This window comes from Lutra lutra, chromosome 8 (genome assembly GCF_902655055.1).
Source record: "Lutra lutra chromosome 8, mLutLut1.2, whole genome shotgun sequence".
Taxonomy (NCBI): Eukaryota; Metazoa; Chordata; class Mammalia; order Carnivora; family Mustelidae; genus Lutra; species Lutra lutra.
Genome location: NC_062285.1, coordinates 53,334,001 through 53,355,711, shown reverse-complemented (window position 1 = coordinate 53,355,711; position 21,711 = coordinate 53,334,001). Strand labels below are relative to the sequence as shown.

The window sequence follows — 21,711 nt, the reverse complement described above, 5'->3', positions numbered from 1 at the left end:
ACATGTCTAATAGGATATTTCATGAAGTACAGTGTTTTGTGAGATAGAAATTCATTCCCTTTTCCTGTGAGACACTAAAGATTGTGTTGCTCAGAAACACACAAATGGTGAACACCAGACACTTTAAATTCTTTCTGCCTCAGAATCTTTCTTTTCCTGAATAATAATAGCACTGACCTCAGATGGTTTTGTATTGTCTGCCTGTTTGAAAAAATGAGATAATTTTATGGTCAGTGCCTGGTAATCAATAAAAGCTCTGAGTAAAATATAAAAAGAATTGCTATTTGAATACAAAACTAAAGGCAAAGGAATAGAATTTTCACAAGTAGAGAATCAGTTTCACCATCTCCACTGAAATATCTTGAATAAATATTTTCAATGCTTATTTTAATGTGTAGCAGTAATAAATTTAACACATCTGAGCATCTACGTATTTTCCTATGTGTGAGTCAGTGGTTTGTTCATCCTTCTCACTTCTTTCTTTTGTCCCACTTTCAAATACTCTCATCTTTCAATCTTGTAAATAATCTGCATCCTGCCTCCCACAAATAGTGATAATCTGCCCTACTACTGCACTACTGTATTAAATGCACACGTTTTATGCCCACATTTATAACTGCGAAGAAAATAAAGATAAATTGTTAAATATAAATTTATATTACACATATGTGTACATATGGTATTTTCATATGTATTTCTTCTTATCTTATTTATTTATTTGACACAGAGAGAGAGATCACAAGTAGGCAGAGAGCCAGGCAGAGAGAGAGGGGGAAGCAGTCTCCCTGCTGAGCAGAGAGCCTGATGTGGGGCTCAATCCGAGGACCCTTAGACAATGACCTAAGCCGAAGGCAGAGGCCCAAGCCACTGAGCCATTGAGGCGCTCCTATATCTCTATACTATATTATCCTTCAGGTAATAAAAATGATATCTGTCATTGAAGGAATTCTGGAAATAAACAAGTCAAAATATCCAATGCCAGCTTTCCAGATATTTATTTTATTGATTCACAAATATTCTCAATATGAGAAGATGTCATATGCACAAATATAAATAACTGTTTAATGGAAGTAAATAACACAGTGAAGAAAGTAGTCAAAAGGCAACAAAAGCCACATTAGGGAGGGGCTTGGGAATGGCTTCCCTAAATTCAAAGGGTCGATGTAGGTATAAACCTCCTCATCGGTCTTTAAGAGGTTGTCCATTTCAGAAGACAATCAGTCATACTAGAAATCCACAGCAGTGTTTTCCACCATTTCATCCTGATAAAGAATTCTTCTCTAGATAGCCAAAATTCAAAAGATATCAGCACACTAATTCTACTGAAGACAAGCCCAGTTTCTGGAAGAAAAATGTGGGTTCCTTATGCAATCACAGAAGAGTGAAATTCTACACTTGATCTTAGCCAAAAGGCCGAGAAGCAATAGAAGAGTGAAATTCTAAATCAAGCTTTCACATACTTAGGATCTTGTCATTTGTATATTTACCCATTTACCTGAGTCATTTTGCTGTTTGTACTTCTTTTTTTTTTTAAGATTTTATTTATTTATTTGACAGAGAGAAATCACAAGCAGGCAGAGAGGCAGGAGGAAGCAGGCTCCCTGCTGAGCAGAAAGCCCGACGTGGGGCTCGAACCCAGGACCTGGGATCATGACCTGAGCCGAAGGCAGCGGCTTAACCCACTGAGCCACCCAGGCGCCCCAATGTTTGTACTTCTTAATCAATATTTATAAAAATGATTCACCTCTGTCTTTAAGGATTCTTATCCTTGGCACTCTATTTACTTAATGAATTACCCCAGACCATCAAAAAGTCACAGATAAAATAAGTCCAGTTCCATTTGTATGGCAGACATGAAGAACATTCCATATTTTTGTTTCTCAAAACAGTGTTTGCAGGAAAATATAACAGTCCATGAACTTAAGGAAAATATTACTTAGGTTTTATAGGCGTATAATCATAGAATTACAAAATATTGATTTTAAATATTTGCATGAATAGAAAGAAAAATAATTGAATAAATAGTGCTTTGTATTATATGAACAGAGCCAAATGGGAAAGTACTAGGCAACCTAGGTGTAACTGAATTGTATGTAGAGTTTGAGAGAGAGATGAAAAGCAAGAATGAGTTGAATTATAATAAAATGTTGTCAGCATTTTATAATATCAGGAATGAAGGATATTGTGATTCAAAGAGAATTATAATCCCTAAGAACCATGAAAAAGTTAAACTTGTTTGGAGAGCACAGTAGAAACCAAATATTTTGCTAACTCGATTTACCCGCTCTGAAATTGTGTAAATGTTTAAGCAAATCAGTTGTTAAAATTTGAGACTAGGTCATCAAGAAGAATCAGGAAGTAAGTAAATTTTTTATTCTTCAATATAATATATGGAATCTTCATTTTAAATGTTTTAAAGATCATGTTTGCATATATGTTTGTGGATTTACAACCATTTCAATATTAAAAATTAAATAATTGCTTACTACCAAGAGACTATTAATAAAATCCTAAAGCAGGAACACAGAAATAAATCTTGGATTGTTCATTTTTACCTAATTTAAAAATGTACTCTGTCACATACAAAGGATTATATTTAAAATTGGAAAGACTATCTGCTTCCCAGTTGATGTTATTTTGACCATCCACTTGTTCATTTTCCATAGCAGTATTCTATAACAAAAAAAAAAAAAAAAGAAAAAGGAAAAGAAAAGGATTATGCATTGAATGATTTCAACTACTCTAGGCAACTATTTAATTTACTAATGGAAGGTTACCTTCTTGTCCATTAGATCTTTTTATCAATAAAGCAAAAAAAAAACTGATAAGAGTGTGATAGCATCAACCAAACTCTTAAGAAAGTAATTTATGAGGGAATGCCAACATTCCCATGGATAAACTTGCACGTGTATAGTGAGATGATTACTATGGTGACTAATTGTGTAAACTTGTGGAAGTTTCCTAAACTATATAGGTCTCCAAATATGAAATGTGGAGGTGGGCCCAAATAACTCCTGTGAGATTTGAAACCCTGTATTTAGATTATCCATAATCCAGAGTAGTTTTTAGAATATCGAGGAAAAGAAAAATATCAATTAGAATATTTTCATGTTTTTTTATAAAAGGAGCTAAATATTTTCAAGAATAATTAGAATATTATTTTTTAAAAACATTAAAATAAGTAGCTTCTGCTTAAATGTTAGAATAAGATTTTTTTATCCATGGCCCATGACAGTGCATTTTCAACAAAAAGAAATCAGTATTTAACTTCAAATAATATGTATTACTTGAACGTGAGGTCCAGTAGAAATTGGAGAGTTGCTGAAGGAAAACATTTGTTTTTGGGTTTCATAGATTATTCATCACTGTGGATATATTTAAGATTCTGTACTCTAACTTCAATCCTGTTTTAACTTTTTATGTCCTATAGGGGAACATACAGTTTCCGTTCTAGTGGGTAAGAAAGGATCGGCAATGAAAAACCGCACAGTACCCACAGAATTCATTCTTCTAGGGCTATCAGATGTCCTATATGTCCTATAGGGGAACATACAGTTTCTGTTCTAAAGTGGGAAAGAAAGGATCGGCAATGAAAAACCGCACAGTACCCACAGAATTCATTCTTCTAGGGCTATCAGATGACCCACAGCTTCAGATTATGTTTTTCTCTTCTTAATTATCACATATATATATTAAGTGTCACTGGTAATTTGACCATCATCACTCTCACCTTGGTTGACTCCCATCTACAGACCCCCATGTATTTCTTCCTCAGGAACTTCTCTGTATTAGAAATATCCTATACAACTGTCTGTATTCCTAGATTTCTAGGCACAATTATCACCAGAGATAAGACGATCTCATACAATAATTGTACAGCTCAGTTGTTTTTCTTCACCTTCATGGGTATAACTGAGTTTTACCTTCTAACTGCCATGTCCTATGACCGCTATGTTGCCATCTGAAAACCCTTGCATTATACAACCATCATGAACAAAAGAGTCTGCATTTTACTTGTCTTTTGTGCTTGGCTAGCAGCATTCTTAAATATCTTCCCACTAGTTATTCTTTTTCTCCAGTTAGATTACTGTGGTTCCAATGTCATTGATCACTTTGCTTGTGATTATTTTCCCCTCTTGCAATTATCTTGTTCAGACACATGGCTCTTAGAAGTGATCGGTTTTTACTCTGCCATAGTGATTCTGCTTTCCACTTCTGCACTAATAATTTTGTCCTACATGTTCATTATTAGAACCATTCTGAACCTCCCCTCTGCCAATCAGAGAAAAAAGGCATTTTCTACATGTTCCTCACACATGATTGTCATTTCCATCTCTTATGGAAGCTGCATATTCATGTATGCCAACCCTTCTGCAAAAGAAAAGGCATCATTGATCAAAGGAGTGGCTATTCTGAATAGTTCTGTCGCTCCTATGATGAATCCATTTATATATACCCTCAGGAACCAGCAAGTAAAGCAAGCCTTTAAAGACACTATCCAAAAGGTTATGTTTTTCTCCAGTAAATGAAAGTATAAGGAGCATTAAAAGGATGACGTTCTTGTAAATACTATTATTCACACTTTCTCAAAACTCCCTTTCCTTTACTAGAGTTATGTATTTTCCCCATTTTTCCACTCCCATATTAAAGTTTCCCAATCCTTGACCTCAATACATTTGATGAACTGAATATTGTTTCAGAATTTTCTGTAAATTCTGGGTTCAATGCAGTAAAACATCTGGGTTAATGATTATGATTTTGAATGGTAGTGGTTTGCCTTTGAAGAGACACTGAGCATTTAGTTTGATGGAAAGAGTGTCAGGATAGATGTGGATTTCTGAACTTTTCATTCTTACCCAGTAATAGAAATTAATGTTATTAGAAAACTCTGATTCTCTTTGTCATTTCCATGAAATCAAGTAAACACAATCACCAGAGGACTGGGAATAAAAGACAAATATGTACTTCAAAATATTAAAAGATTAGAGACTCATACATACTAAAAAATATTTATACCATTTATAATAATTAAGATGCTAATGAGGAGGAAGAGAAAGGAGGTAGAAGGGGGTAGAAGATAACATAAAAATTTTCAGCAATTCCTACCTTCTAGAGCTATTGTTTTCTTTGTATTGACTCATTTAATCCTGCCAACAACTTTTTGGGGTGCTATTAATGACTAATCTCTCTTAGAAGTATTTTTCCTTAGGCAGATCAAAAATTAAAAAATAGGCAAAGAACAGACAATGTAAAAATACACCAAACGTATAAAATGGATGAAACTATGATAAGCCATTGGAAATTCACCTTTCTGGAGAACTGAGCTTTATTTGTGGCATCTAGAACGGACTTTAGGGTTTTGGGAGGTACGGAAGAGAAAAAACATCTACTGATAATATTCTACACACTACTCTGTGTTAAGCAAATCACATGCAGTATTTATTTTACAAAACTTCTTAGAAAGTGAACATTATTACTTCCAGTTTATAGGTAAATGAACATGATGAAATTGAGGTTGAAAGTTCAATGTACAGAGATTGCAGCTTTCAGAACTGGCATTTGAATCACTTTCATCTCAAAACCCAGACTAATTGGGTTACTTTCATCTTCACCCTGACATTCACTTGTAATAGTTTATGAATAAAAGCTCATGTTCTTGGGGTGCCAGAGTGGCTCAGTGGGTTAAAGCCTCTGCCTTTGGCTCAGGTCATGATCCCAAGGTCCTGGGATCAGAGTCCTGCATCCTGCTCTCTGCTCAGCAGGGAGCCTGCTTCTCCCTCTCTCTCTGCCTGCCTCTGCCTACTTGTGATCTCTGTCTATCAAATAAAAAAATCTTAAAAAAAAGCTCCTGTTCAATATTAGGATTGTTACATTAAAAAGACTTTGTAATGTTTAATGAGCTCATTCAGGCTTTTCTTACTTACGGCAGGCTTTGGGGATAGAGTGATGAAGACAGAGGATTCTTGTTCTAACTTAGATTCTAGTGGGGAGAAAAACAACATGAAATTTAAATTTAATTTGATCAATGCAGCAACTTAAACATGAGAAGCTATCGGCCAGGTAATGTTATCATCATCAAGGAAAATAACAGTTTTCCTGCCTTAGCACAATTAGTGTCAGTTTCTCAATAATTGCTTAACGTTGATTCTTTTTAACCCTAAAGTCACATGCATAAGACAAACCTTGTCTGCTTTGGCTGTTATCTCAGTTTTCGCCTATGTTTTATTTCTCGTTCATTACCACATATGTTTTTTTTCAAAAAAGCCACATAGGGGCGCCTGGGTGGCTCAGTGGGTTAAAGCCTCTGCCTCCAGCTCAGGTCATGATCCCAGGGTCCTGGAATCAAGCCCCGCGTTGGGCTCTCTCCTCAACAGAGAGCCTGCTTCCTCTTCTCTCTCTGCCTGCTTCTCTGTGATCTCTGTCTGTCAAAGTAAATAAAATCTTAAAAAAAAGTCACACTATTTCCTCAGTAAGAATGTTGCTTTTTTAAAATAAATATTTATTTATTTATTTGACAGAGAGAGACAGTGAGAGAGGGAACACAAGCAGTAGGAGTGGAAGAGGAAGAAGCAGGCTTCCTGCCAGGCAGGGAGCCTGATATGGGGCTCAATCCCAGAACCCTGGGATCTTGACCTGAGCTGAAAGCAGATGTTTAATAACTGAGCCACCCAGGCCCCCAGTAAGAAGGGTTTTTGAGAATAGGATTATGATACTCTCTAAGACTCTCCAGCAAGACTCCCTTTACCCTCAAACAACATTGTAGATCATTCATTCATCTTACACTCCATTTAACCTGCTACCACACCATATCTATTACTATCGCAGATCTATTTTGAAGGCATTTATATCAATGACCACAGTCTAGATTTCTAAGACTTTTTCAGGAATTTACCAACTTACATTAGGAAACACTGGATATATTTGACAAATTAAGTTCATGCACAAACTAGGTAAACTATAAGAAAAACCAATAACAATATTTAATACCTATTATGTGGACATTAACAGCTTACTATAAGCAGGAATAGAAAACTCACAAATATAATATCTTCCTCCTTCTTTTTTTCTTACCTATTGTACTTTTTAATGCTTTATAGGAACAAATGATCAAGTTTTTTTCCAGCTCTCCACATTCTGTGTCTTCTTTGCCTTTGCTGTTGCATTTTTTTTTTATATAATGCATTATTTGATTCAGGAGTACAGGTCTGTGAATCATCAGTCTAACACAATTCACAGCACTCACCACAGCACATAACCCCCCCCACAATGTCCACCACCCAGCCACCCTACGCCTCCCTCCCCACTCCCCAGCAAACCTCAGTTTGTTTCCTGAGATTAAGGGTCTCTTATAATTTCTTCCTAATTCTTATGGTGAAAATCATTCAGATGTTATTTCTGAAAAGACTTTGAAAGCAACTACATAGCAGGCTTGCACTAGCCATTTGGATTATTAGAATAGACCATCACCACCTTATAAGATTTTGAGCAACAGATAAAAAAGACATTTAGGTATGGAATTATTAATCTTTTATAAAAACATATACCCAGGGCCATATGAATATAAAATATAGGACTGCTCACAGCATTTTCAATAATGCAGTAAGAATTCCAAGTAAAAGTAAAAAAATATAATTAAATGGATATCCTGGGCAAAGAGAATAATGATTGCAAATGACAGGTATTAAAGTGAGCGAAGTGAATGGGAATAATGTGGATAGAAAGAGAAAATTGAAAGGAGTCATTACTTCTCTTTTATGCTTTCCATGAGAAGCTAATTTTATTGACTCAATTCATTATGCACAGAAAAAAGTTATGTTATAAAACCAATACCAGTGTTCCTTATATGGATATTATATTTCTTTTTTTTTTTTTTAAATTAGCACTAGGGTTTATTGAAATGAGTGGCCTTGAGCCTGAATGTGCCTGAGAAGCATTTGTCCTTCTGTGGGTTGTAGTTCTTCAAGCTGATCTGCAGCTCCACCATCTCCAGAAACTTCTGACACTGGCACTGATTCCCATTCAGGACTTCCCACACCACCAGTACAGGTTGTCACTTGGAGACTTTGCTGCTCATGGTGCCTCAAGACACAATAACCAGATGAAAAGAGCAACAATGTATGTTTTAAAGTCTGTTCAACATTTTACCTACCCCCCCCACAAGATATTAAAAATCCCTTTAAGTGAATATGCTTTCTCCTCCTTTTAAAGAATGAGACAGATATTCATAGGAAACAATGTATATATGGCCAATATGCATCTGAACAGTGATTCAGATCAAAGCTGTTCCCCCCAAAGAAGCCATTGTACCAATTACTGGTGGAGGTGAGAAATCATGCAACATGAACATATATCAAAAAATCTTAGAATGTCAGAATAGGATGCTATTTTTCCCACAAAAGCACTTTCGTTCACAAGAGTACTAAATAAGCTCATCTAAAATGCCAGGCTTGGTTTATGGGGATTTCTCTCCAAAATAATGTATCTTAGGAAATAAAAAATTCAGAAGGGGCTGCCTGGGTGGCTCAGTGGGTTAAGCCTCTGCCTTCAGCTCAGGTCATGATCTCAGGGTGCTAGGATCGAGTCCCACATTGGGCTCTCTCCTAGGCGGGGAGCCTGCTTTCTCCTCCCTCTTTCTCTCTCTCTGCTTGCCTCTCTGCCTACTTGTGATCTCTCTCTGTCAAATAAATAAAATCTTAAAAAAAAAAATTTCAGAAGACAACTACTCTTTTGGAATTAAACTTAATCCCTAAACTTAAATGCAGAAAATTGCTTTCACTAAAGAAGCTTAGAATCCCAAACTCTTCCACTGGTAATCTCAGATGTAACATATGCCTGTACGATAATATCATCTCTTGGTGGCAAGAGTTTCTGTCATTTTTGGATTGAGCATTGAGTTATCCACAACAACCGCAGCCATAACCATAGAATATGGGATTAACAACTGATTCTCTCACTGATAGATAATACTTTGTCATTCTCCATCAGTCTGATTTGAGTCACAGTAAGTCTTTGTATACTTAAATAATTGGATCTCTTTAGTGTTCATCATGCCCTATACCACTCTGTCTGATGGTAGATCTCTAATGCTAAAGTCCTCAAATTCTCATTGCTCTCTTTGCTCCATCTATAAAATTGGCTTTGTATTGCTGTAATTTATAGTCAAATAGGATTACATGAGTTTTGTGATACAGTATGCTTATCGATATGATTAGATGATTTCACCATATACTGAAATGTCATCTTTCTTGATGCTAGATCTTCACAGACTATGAACATTTTGCTAGAAAATGGGATACTTTGTTCATTTTTGCCTACCAAAGGGCTTACCATAGTGCCGTCATTTACTAAAAATTTGTTAAATTAATCAACAAAAGGATGGAGATCTCAAAAAACCTATTCCCATCTAAATTGTTGATATCTCCTACTTGAAATTATCATTGCTCTGCTCTGATACCTTGTTTGAATAATTTTCTATGACTGGGTTTTCCAGGATGCCTAGTTTTTCAGAACCATGGACAAAATTGTTATACCTCTTCAACAATGGTAGCAACTTTTAAACTCCTTACTCAACAGTTAGAAACTCTCTTTTCTTTTTAGGTCTACCTCCCAGGATTTCCACTGTGGGCACATCTAGGGCAAAATTCTATCTTTTAATCATTAAGGTGCCAGATGGAACTCTATGATTAGATGTCCATGAGTAACACACTTTAATGTTTTCTTGAGATATTTTCATATAGACAATAGTGAAAAATCACAATGCTACTCAAAAATAACATTTTTTAAACAGTGTCATTTACTTAGCACATATCAATGTCTTCCTTGACATGGCTCCCTTTAGATATCAGTAGCAGCTCATGTAGTCCATCATTGACTCTATATAGTCCCCAGAAACAGAATTCCATGTGTGTGACCTCAGACAAATTAGTTAAACTCTCAGTGAGTCAGTTTTCTAATCAAAAATTAAAGAGAATAGTAGGAATTTTCCTCAGAGGGTAGTTGTAAATATTTATTTAGACGAGGCTTACAAAGGCTAACAAACATGCCTGGTACCTCCCAGGGCTTAATAAATTAAAAACAATTATTAATATCTTAAATAATGCTAGTTTTAATTAAATGTCATAAAGCCAGTCACATGCAATTTACTCAAAAGTAATTTGGCTTTATGCATCACAACAGTGTCTATTGGACAACTGTCCTTGTAGAGTACTTTATGTGGTACTCCATCTGTTAATTGAGGATGACAATAATGTTTATTTGATATGTTGATGTGAGTAATTTAGATTACTCTTCTGCACATCATTACTCTGCCAGTGTTTTATTATGAACTTACACATTCTGCATTTTTCCAAACTCCGTCAAATATGTCTATCTATATCCAAAGGCTGCAAAGGCTACATTTTCAGTTGTCCTTGAAGCTAGGAATCTAAAGTTAATTTTAGTTCTGCCAATCAGATACATTCACAAAAGATACAAACTTTATGCATTGTTATAGTTAAGCATCTACATTGCTGGAGTAGATCATAGCAGATTCAAATGACCCTAAATTTTCTAGCAACAGCACTAGATTCCTGAGGAGGAGTTCTCCTGAAGAGTTAATTTTGTGAAGCTGCTTTGAGGTCATTCCAGGAAGTTCATCCTAAAATCTGCCTTCAGGGATGCCTGGGTGGCTCAATTAGTTAAGTGCCTGCTTTCAGCTCAAGTCATGATCCCATGGCTAGAGCCTCATGTAGGGTTCCCTGCTCCCTCATGTAAGGTCCACTCCCTCTTTTGTACTGTTTCTTTACTGTCACTCAATAAACCTTGTTTTGCTGCCCACCACTCTGTCTCGTCTACCTCTTCATTCTTCAAAGTGGTGTAATCAAGAACCATGGCACCAAAGGAGAAAAAAATCCTGCAACACCTTGTTGTATCTTGTTTGCTATATAACTTTGTATTGTGATTTGCTTTGTGTGGCTTTTATGAAGCCAAATTAAATGTGTACTGAAATGTCATTGAATTTGTAATTCTAAGCCTGCTCCCACCTTGCTTTATGACTGAATAAAGCTGGCATTGTGGGAAATACAACTCATGCAAATGCCCTTATAGTGTGCTTGTGACATTGATATAAAAGCAGATTCTGCTAAAAATATTGAAAGCATATAAAGTGCTATGCTCATCGGAGGTATGTTATTATTTAAAACTGTTATTAATAGTATTTCATTTGGGTACTGTACTGCTTAGCAAAGTGTCCTTCAGAAGTGCATTCTCACCTGGAATACAGATATGACCTTATTTGGAAAAAGGGTCTTTGCAGAGATAACTAAAGAGAGCAGACTATAACACCCCAAAATGTGCCTCTGTGGCATGGTATTATTTTGACATTTTCTTCTTCTTCTTCTCCTTCTTCTTCTTCTTCTCCTTCTTCTTCTTCTTCTCCTTCTTCTTCTTCTTCTTCTTCTTCTTCTTCTTCTTCTTCTTCTTCTTCTTCTTCTTCTTCTTCTTCTCCTTCTTCTTCTTCTCCTCCTCCTCCTCCTCCTCCTCCTCCTCCTCCTCCTCCTCCTCCTCCTCCTCCTCCTCCTCCTTCTTCTTCTTCTTCTCCTTCTTCTTCTTAAGAAATAACAAAGATATAGTTCTGAAAACTGAGAGGATACTTTCCCCAAGACATTTGCATTTATAAGAGAAATCTCCATTTATAAGGGTGTACCTTTCTGTGCCAGGAAGTGGAGGATGATCCTGTCTCTAGAAATTCTTATCAAAGGAGAAGGTAATGATTTAAATCTGTGTAATAACCATACCCTCATTCACTACCCTTTGCCTGATAATTTCCCACAACTGGCTCCCTCTCCACCCCAGACAACTTCTTTTGTCTTTGGTTGAAGATGTTAAAGTAGTGGCCTTGGGCCATTTCAAAGAGTTATTCAGTTTTCTTAAATCTCACCCATGTATACAGGAAGTATACATGTTATTAAACTTCTGTTTTTCTCCAGTTAATCTGTCCTTTATTACAGCAGGGTCTCAGCCAACAGTAAAGGGAAATTATCCTTCTACCCTTACATAATCAGGTGAAGATGAGGTCATATATATTAAAGCAATTTTCCAGATCTCTGGATGTAATAACAGTTTCCCCATAATGTATAATTTTAAATAATATTTTGGCCCACACATAAACATCATGTAAGTGTTATTGCAAAAATATACTGAAACATGAGCATATTTATGACACATTCTTCAAGTTCTTGACTTTTATCATGAATAGATTAATATTTTTGGAATTTAAAGTAGCAGCTCTATCAGTCTCCTTCTTCAGTGTGCACTCTGTATTCATATAACTTGAATAATTTCGCATCTCCCAAAGGAATAGTAAAACATTTTAAATTTTTCTTCAAAGAGTCTCTAACAATTTAAGATTATTAAATAATCCCAATTTCCATTTGAATTGAACTATTTATATGACTTATGGAACTCTAGGATTAAGTAGTGAAAGAGGATTTCAGCTACCTCCATTGTGATCTCAAACTTTTTAATCAATTAAATTCTTCTTTCCATTTTATTGCTTCACTCAGGCAAAGACCCTCAGGACAAAACATGTCCTGATGGGAACTGAAAGTAACCTCTCAAGCAATGAGAACTGTCCAGTCAGCAAGACTCCACAAGAATATCTCCAAGACAATGATCAATTTCAATTTACTGCCTGCCTGACCCTACCAGCTCACATTTCCCACATCTCCCTTGTATAAGTCTGGGAGGACTTGGGCACTTTGGTACCTTGGATGCAGTCTTTGAGATGCTCGTCCACTGTCTTCCTGGAGTTAGTGTCACTGAAATAAATTCCTTTCTTGTTTCACCACCATGCATTACTTTGCCTTTGCGTTTTGTCAGCAGTGAGTGGCCAAACCTGTCCCTTTGGGACCCCAGAGTGAGGGGCACTTACTCCCCTGATCCTGGCTATAGTAGAAACTAAATGTAAGTCTTAAATAATGAATATAAATTGAATATTAGAGATGTCTTTCCAGATCATTGCAGGGAACAAGAAGATGAGTGAGATGGAGGGTATGTTGCTTGTATCAGATATGAGAAAAGGAATCTGAGATTTCTAAAATAATGTAGAATTCTCACCCTTTGCTGTAAAAGGAAAATTACACATATAACTGTCACTAGCATCTTTGTATTCTCCAAACCTAAGCTTAAGCCCAACACATAATAAACATCTAAAAAGTACTTATTGAATGAATAAATGGTAAGGATTCTAATCATGGTCAGCTGTTCTATGTCGCCATTCTTTGAGAAGATACAAAACATAAAGGCAAGCCTGACATCTCTTATGGTGTAGAAGGATAGAGACCTCAGCCCCAGTCTAAATCAACACAATGAATTTTTAATACTTTCCCTAAGATTGGAGAAAAAATATTGCTATTGATAAATTGTTGCTCTGTGTTACCCAATTGTTAACTTTCTTGTCCTTGTGCAGTTATGGACTATTATAAAAATTTAACTCTTCTATTATTTTTCTGCTCTGATTTCAGGCCCTTATCACTGAAATATTATATCTAAATTATGTACTAATTTGGACTACAGGTTAATGCTGGTGTCTTGAGATCACAAAATTCCATGGTACCTTTTGTTTATCCATTCAACTAATCCCCTGCATCCATTGTTAAGAAAGCAGATAAAATTATGGCTCGTCTGAATCATTAACATTACTAAGATCATATCATCTTGCCCACCAAGCTTGGAAAAACATTGTATAAACCATTATTTTAACTATAACTTCTTTCATTGTAAGTGTTAAAATAATACTTCTTTAAGCAGCAATACATAGGATAACTTGGGACCTTAGATCCTTAGTGAAAGGTGGGTTAAAGTATAGAGTTGAGTTTAATATGCCCTTTGTGTGAAATTATAGAGAAGCTTCTGGAATTATTCTTTATTTTCAATATTTCAAGTATCTGTTTATAAATACAAGATGGCAGAGGACAAACAGATTGCAAAGACACTTGAAAAATCTCAAAGCACTTATGTTTAAACAAATTAAAAAAGCCATTAAAAGTGACATTGTCGAAACCAGTCATAGTTACCATAAAATATGTCTTTAATACTTTCTTTCAGGAATATATTTTTGCCTTAATAGGGTACATTTATGCTTTATACAAGTAATCTCAATTATGCACAATGGTATATGTGAATAACATTAAGCCACACAATTTATATGAAATACATAAATGAAGACATTTTTAAAACTGCTACAATTTAGTAAGAGTTTCATTCATTTTTGTTCATTATAACATTACTTGGTGACTGATAGGACCACATGATGGTTTTATGTTCTTATCTAAATATCTTTTAATGATTATTTTAATATAGTCAATATCAGGACACCATGTAATCATTCCTGTATAAAATTTAAAACACTTTATTTCATGTGTCTTAACACTGAGCAGATCTACTTTATGCTTCAGTTTTGCACAATGTGAATTTTTTAGAGTGAAAATTAGCACCCAGCATATAAAGCCAAAAAGAATTGATATCTTATGACCACAGAAAGGACAGATGATGAAAAGTGGAATAATTCCCTCCCAGAAATTTTGTCGGTAAAGAATTTTAGTAAGCTCATTAACATATTAAATTAATTGGTAATTAGGAGTAAATATTATTCCTTTTGAAAACCCTGAAACCTCAGAAGGATCTAGAGAACAAATGAGACATTACAGACATGGACAGGCATCTGGACAGTTAAGCATTTCTTAAAATGATCTTGGATGACAGTATCAGTCCCAGACTGGACGACCCTTTCCCAAAGAACCAGTGCAGGTCCTGCCAAACCATGTCCCTGAAATTTGGAATTTTAAAAGGCAGCAGGCCTGTCTCATATATAGGCCAATGCACACTGTGCTACTCCAAGCAGGCAAGTGACCCAGAGACAGTATCAATTCAGCAAACTGAAAAATGTCAGTGATGCAACAGGAAGAATTATTTGCTCCTCTGAAAGTGCTTCTGTGGGAGAAGCAAGCATGGACTCTCTTCTCCAGGGAAAAGGAGTGGGCTGGTGCCATTTTCCTCCTGTGCCGCTTAGCATAAACCAACTTCAGTAAGCAGCACAGTACCAACACTGAAACCTAACCTGATTAAGCCAAGTCATGCTGTGCTGCGATCTACTGGTACTGCTCTTCTAGAGCAAGTGTGCCTTAGGACCTGCTTAGTGGGGCCCCAGACCAGCACAAACCCTGCACACAGCACATCTACTGACTAGAGTTCTGCAAAGCTTCAGCTCTAGTGGAAATAGCCTCAGGTCTCTTTTGGCAAGCAGACCAGAAGACACTCGGTTAAAACTCAACCACACTCTGGCAAAGGTCCAGACACTCCCCACTGGAGGCAAGGAGAAACACTGCAAAGGACTGACCTGAGGAAAACAGATGCCATAACATAGGAGCAGAATCCACACAGCACACAACCAGACACACATCCTGGAACACTGGGCATGGACATTATATGACCTCTTCTTCATAAAGCCATCACTATCAGAGCAGGAAGCATTAGAAACTTTCATAACACCCAGAAGAAGACAGAGACATAGACAAAAAGCCAAGATGGAGGAATTCATCTCAAAAGAAAGAACAAGAAAAGGTCATGGCCAGGGATCAAACTGAAACAGATATAGGTAATATGCCTGATCCAGAATTTAAAGAATGATCATAAAGGTATTAATTGTGCCTGAGAAAAGCATAGAAGACTCCAGGGAGGCTCCTACCACAGAGATATAAAAGTTAAAAAATAGTCCTAAATGAAAAATGAAATATCTAAGATGTGAAACCCACTGGATGTAGTGACTGCAAGGATGGAAGAAGCAGAGAGATAAATAACTGATACAGAAGAAGCAGAGAAATGAATAACTGATACATAATTATGGAAAATAATGAAGCTGCACAAGAGGGAAAGAAAAATTTAGATCATGAAATCGAGAACTTACTGATATCATCAAAGGTAATAACATTCATATCATAGGAGTCCCAGAAGAAGAATAGAGGCAAAAGGGGGCAGAAGGTTTATTTGAGGAAATTATAGCTGAAAATTTCCCTAATCTGGGAGAAGAAACAAACATCCAAAATTAGGAGACGCAGAGAAGTGCCACTAAAATCAACAAAAGAAGGCCAACACCAAGACACACTGTAGTCAAATTTGCAAAATATAGAGATAAAGAAAAAATCCTGAAAGTAGTAAAACAAAAGAAGTCCCTAACTTACAAAGACCAATAAGGTTAGCAGCAGATCTCTCCACAGAAACTTGGCAGGCAAGATAAAAGTGGCATGTATATTGAAAGTACCTGATGTGGAAAATCTGCAGCCAAGAATATTCAATCCAGCAAGGCTATCATTCAGAATAAAAGGAGAGTTAAAGAGTTTCCCAGACAAACATAAATTAAAGGAGTTCATGGAGACAAAACCAGCTGTGAAAGAAATATTAAGGGGGACTCTTTGACTGGGGAAGAAAGACCAAAAGTGACAAAAACTAGAAAGCAATGGAGAAAACCATCAGAAACAATGAGTTTGCAGGTAATAAAATGGCACTAAATTCATATCTATCAATAATTAATCTGAATGTAATTATTCACTGACTAAATGCTTTACTGACTAAATAATTACTCTGAATGAATTATTCACTGACTAAATGCTCCAATCAAAAGACTTAGGGTGTCTGAATGGATTAAATAAAAAAAAGACTCATCTATATGCTGCCTACAAGAGACTCATTTGAGACCTAAAGACACAGGCAGATTGAAAGTGTGGGGATGGAGAAACATTTATCATGGAAACAGATGTCAAAAGAAAGCCAGAGTAACCATAAGGATAGCAGATAAACTAGCCATACTTATATCAGATAAATCAAAGTCTGTAAAAAGACACAAAGAAGGGCACTGTATCATAATAAAAGTGTCTATCCAACAAGAAGATCAAACAATTATAAATACTTATGCCCCAAACTTCAGAGCACCCAAATATATTAAAAAAAAAATCATCAGGGGTGCCTGGGTGGCTCAGTGGGTTAAAGCCTCTGCCTTCGGCTCAGGTCATGATCCCAGGGTCCTGGGATCGAGCCCCGCATCGGGCTATCTCCTCTGCAGGGAGCCTGCTTCCTCCTCTCTCTCTGCCTGCCTCTCTGCCTACTTGTGATCTCTGTCTGTCAAATAAATAAATCTTTAAAAAAATCATCATAAACATAAAGGAATTCCTTGATTATAATACAATAATAGTAGGGGACTTTAATACCCCAGATGGGCTCAGCAAGAAATCAACAAGGAAACAATGGCTTTGAATGACACACTGGACCAGATGGACTTAAGAGATATATCCACAACACTCCATCCTAAATGAGCAGAAGACACATTCTTTTCAAGTGCACATGGACATTCTCCAGAATAGATCACATTCTGGGTCACAACTGGGCGTCAACAAGCACAAAAATACTGAGATAATACCTCACATATTGCCCAACCAGAGCACTATGAAACTTGTAGTCACCCACAAAAACAAATTTGGAAAGACTGCAAATAAATGGAGGCTAAAGAACATCCTACTAAAGAATGAATGGGACAACCAGAAAATTAGAGAAGAAATATGAATGTGTATATATATATATACACATTCCTATACATATATATATGGAAACAAATGAAAATGATAACACATTAGCCCAAAACCCTTGGGAAAAAGAAAAAGTGGTTCTAGGAGGAAAGTATACAACAATACAGCCCTGCTATATGATGGAAGAAAAAACTCAAATAAACAATCTAAATTCATACTTAAAAAGCTAGAAAAAGAACAAATGAGCCCTAATGCCAGTAGAAGAAAGGAAATGATAAATTCTAGAGCAGAAAAAAAATGACATAGAACCAAAAAATCACATAGAACCAAAAAATGACAAAGAACCCCCCCAAAAAAAGAATCATAGAAACATATCAATGAAGCCAGGAGCTCCTTCTTTGAAGAAAAAAATTAATAAAACTGATTGGGAGCAAGGTGGCAGAGGAGTAGGAGACCTAAATTTCTTCTGGTCCTAGTAATTCATCTATATAGCTATCAAACCACTCTGAACATCTACAACTCAACAGGAGATCAAGGAAAAGAATAGCAGCATTCCTATGAAGAGAAAAGCAGTCACCTCCTGGAAGGTAGGATATGCAGAGAAGTGAATGTGAGGCATTTGCAAACACCAAGCCAACAGAGCACAAAGTCAGAACTTATAGAATCCTACTCTGCTGAGGGACATCACTCCAGTGGCTAAGCAGTCGGGGTGTGGGGGTGGTGGCAAGGGGGGTGTATGGAACCCTCACTGGACAGTGTGGTCTCAAGACCCTCAGGGTCGCAGAAAGACCAGGGGTGCCTGAGTGTGACAAAGCTCCCAAGTATCATAGTGGGAAGCTGGCTGCAAAGACAGAGCCGAGAAGTGGGCTGTAAGCTCTGGGTTACCCTAAACCATGATCTGTAGCACAGTAGGGCCACTATTCTTCAAGTGGGGACCCAGAAAACAACAGATTCAAGGAGACTCCCCTTCCTCCCCAGGGAGGAATGGCATGGGAACTCATGATAGAATCTGCTGGGTTTGGAAACTCCAAACAGGGCCATGTCCGAGATACTAAAGCTTGGTCACAGGCCGTGTAAGCAAGGAGTGTGGCCAGAGACCAGGGAGACAGGAATGACTGACCGCTTTTCTCTGAGGGCTCACTGAAGAGTGGGGCCTTGAGGTTCTTAGCTCCACTGGGGCCAGAGATTGGGAGGGTCGCCATTTTCATTCTCATCCTCCAAGATATGTTGAAAAGCTCTCAGGGAACAAAAGCTACAAAGAGCAAACCAGAGCAGATGACTAAACCTGGCCACTGGCAAGGGAGGTACAATTCTGCCTGAGGCAAACACATTTGTGAATCACTGCAACAGGACCCTCCCAGAGAAGATCAACACGAATATCCAGCCAAGACCAAGTTACCAATCAATGAGAACTCCAAACTCCAGTGCTAGAGGAATACAGCACATAAAATTCATGGCCTTTGTCCCATGATTCCTTTTTTTTTTTAAACAAATATTATACGATTCTACTTATAGAAGAATCTAGAATAGCCAAATTCATACAGACAGAAAGTAGAACAGTGGTACCAAACTCTGCTGGGAGGCAGGGGAGAATGCAGAGTTATTGTTTAATGGGTACAGAGTTTTTAGTTTTAGATGATGAAAAAGTTCTAGAGATGGATAGTGGTGATCATTGCACAACAATGTGAACGTACTTAATGTCATAAACTGTACACCTAAAATTTTCCCCGTTTTTAGTCTTTCAAAAGTTAATTTCTTTAATTATCATTTTTTCTTTTTCTTTTTCTTTTGAGTTTTTCTTCATTCCTTTTTCAACCAACATTTTATCTTATCAATTCCTTTTTAAAGTCTTTTTAATTTTCATTTTTACCATCACAGTCTATCCCTTCACTGTATTTAGCCTTATTTTTTGTATATATGTATATGTTTTTCTTTCTTTAAAATTTTAGGATACAATTTCTAACAGACGAAAATATACCATAAATCTAGTATATGCTTATTCTAGTGTTGTGCCTGATCATATTCTCTCCCTTTTTTAAAAAAAATTTTTTTCTTTCTTTTCTCAATCAACTTCTTATCAATTCTTTCTTAAAAATGTTTTTCAATTTTCATCTTTACAGTCATATTACATCCCTTCATCATATTTACCCATATATATATATATTTTTTTTTCTTTCTTTAAAATTTTGGGAGGCAATTTCTTCTAACAGACCAAAATACACCCAAAATCTAATTGTGTGTCTCTGTTCTATTCACAAGCTTGATCATACTCTATTTTTCCCCCTTTCTTTTTCCCCTGGTTTCCTCTGTCTTCTGGTTTGTTTAGTGTATATTTTTCTGGAGTTGTTGTTACTCTTTTAGCAATTGGTTCTCTTGTTCTCATTCATCTATTCTTCTTTGGATAAAATGACATCACAGAAAAATTCACCTCAAAAAAAAAAAAAAAAAGGACAAGGGGGAGTACTGACTGCCAGGGACCTAATTATTATGGGCATTAGTAAGATGTCAGAAGTGATGTAGAGATACTAGCTGAGCTTGAAGAAAGCATAGAAAATACTGGAGAATCCCTTTCTGGAGAAATAGAAGAACTAAAATCTAACCAAGTCAAAATCAAAAAGGCTACTAATGAGGAGCAATCATAAATGGAGGCTCTAACTGCTATGATAAATGAGGCAGAAGAGAGAATGAGTGGTATACAAGACCAAATAATGGAGAATAAAGAAGCGGAGAAAAAAGAGATAAACAACTACTGGATCATGAGGGGATCAAGAGATAAGTAATATCATCAGATGAAACAATATTAGAATAATTGGGATCCCAGAAGAAGAAGAAAGAAAGAGAGGGACAGAAGGTATATTGGAGCAAATTATTGTTAGTTGACAGAGAGAGAGAGATCACAAGTAGGCAGAGAGATGGGCAGAGAGGAGAGGGGAAGCAGGGTCCCCGCTGAGCAGAGAGACTGATGCAGGACTCATCCCAGGACCCTGAGATCGTGACCTGAGCCAAAGGAAGTGGCTTAACCCACTGAGCCCCCAGGTGTCCCACCAACTGGAATTTAAATAAAAACTTTAAAAAAAAGAGCAAATATGAATATTTAAATCTTTAATTACTTTACTGTTCTATTCCTCTACTATTCAATTCCTTTACTATTCTCCTCTTTCTTTCTGTTTTATTTCTCAACAGTAGATTTGCTTAAAGAAATAAAAAGCAGCATCAGAAATAATACAATGATTACAGAGTTCATTCCCTTAGCATGTCAGATGACCCACAACTATATCTTTTATTTGTGGTTTATGTATTAAGTGTCACTGGAAACCTAACCATCATCATCCTCACTTTGATAGACTGTCATCTCAAGACTTCTATATATACTTCCTTCAGAATTTCTCCTTCTTAGAAATTACATTCACCAGGTTCTATCTCAGATTTTGGGGGGCAAATCATTACAATATCAAGACCATTTCCTATAACGATTATTTAGCTCAACGATTTTTCTTCATCTTCATGGGTGTTTTCTGAATTTTTTCCTTCTCACTGCCATGTCTTTTGATCATTATGTTGCCATCTGCAAATTTCTTCAGTACACCATCATCAAGAGCAAAAAAAAAAATCTGCACCTTGCTTGTCTTTGGGTCCTGGTTAGGAGGATTTCTACCATTTCCCCACCACTCACATTCATCCTCCAGCTAGATTTCTGTGCTTCTGATATAATGATCATTTCTCTTGTGACTATTTACCCATCTTACACACTCTCGTGCTCAGACACATGGCTTTGGAGATGATTGGTTTTTTCTTTGCTTTTGTCACTCTGCTCTCCACTTTGCCATTAGTGATTCTCTCCTACCTGTGCATCCTTAGCACGATCCTGAGAATCCCATCTGCTAGTCAGAGGAAAAAGGCTTTCTCCACGTGTTCCTCTTACTTGATTGTCATTTCCGTCTCTTATGGGAGCTGTATATTCATGTATGTCAAGCCTTCAGCAAAAAAAAAAAGAGCATCACTGACCAAAGGAGTAGCTCTTCTCAACACCTCAATTGCCACCCCCACCCCGAAAGTTGAGCCCTTTTATTTATGTCCTGGTGAACTAGCAAGTAAACAAGTTTACAAAAACTTACTTAACAGTGTTGTTGAGAAAAAAAATGAAAATATATATTAA

The 21,711-nt window shown here is 36.6% G+C and overlaps 2 pseudogenes; both read left to right on the top strand.

Moving 5' to 3' along the window:
- Positions 1-3,589: 3,589 nt before the first annotated feature.
- Positions 3,590-4,529, top strand: LOC125106758 (olfactory receptor 6C3-like; annotated as a pseudogene).
- Positions 4,530-6,041: 1,512 nt separating this feature from the next.
- LOC125106889 (olfactory receptor 6C3-like) lies at positions 6,042-21,711 on the top strand (annotated as a pseudogene).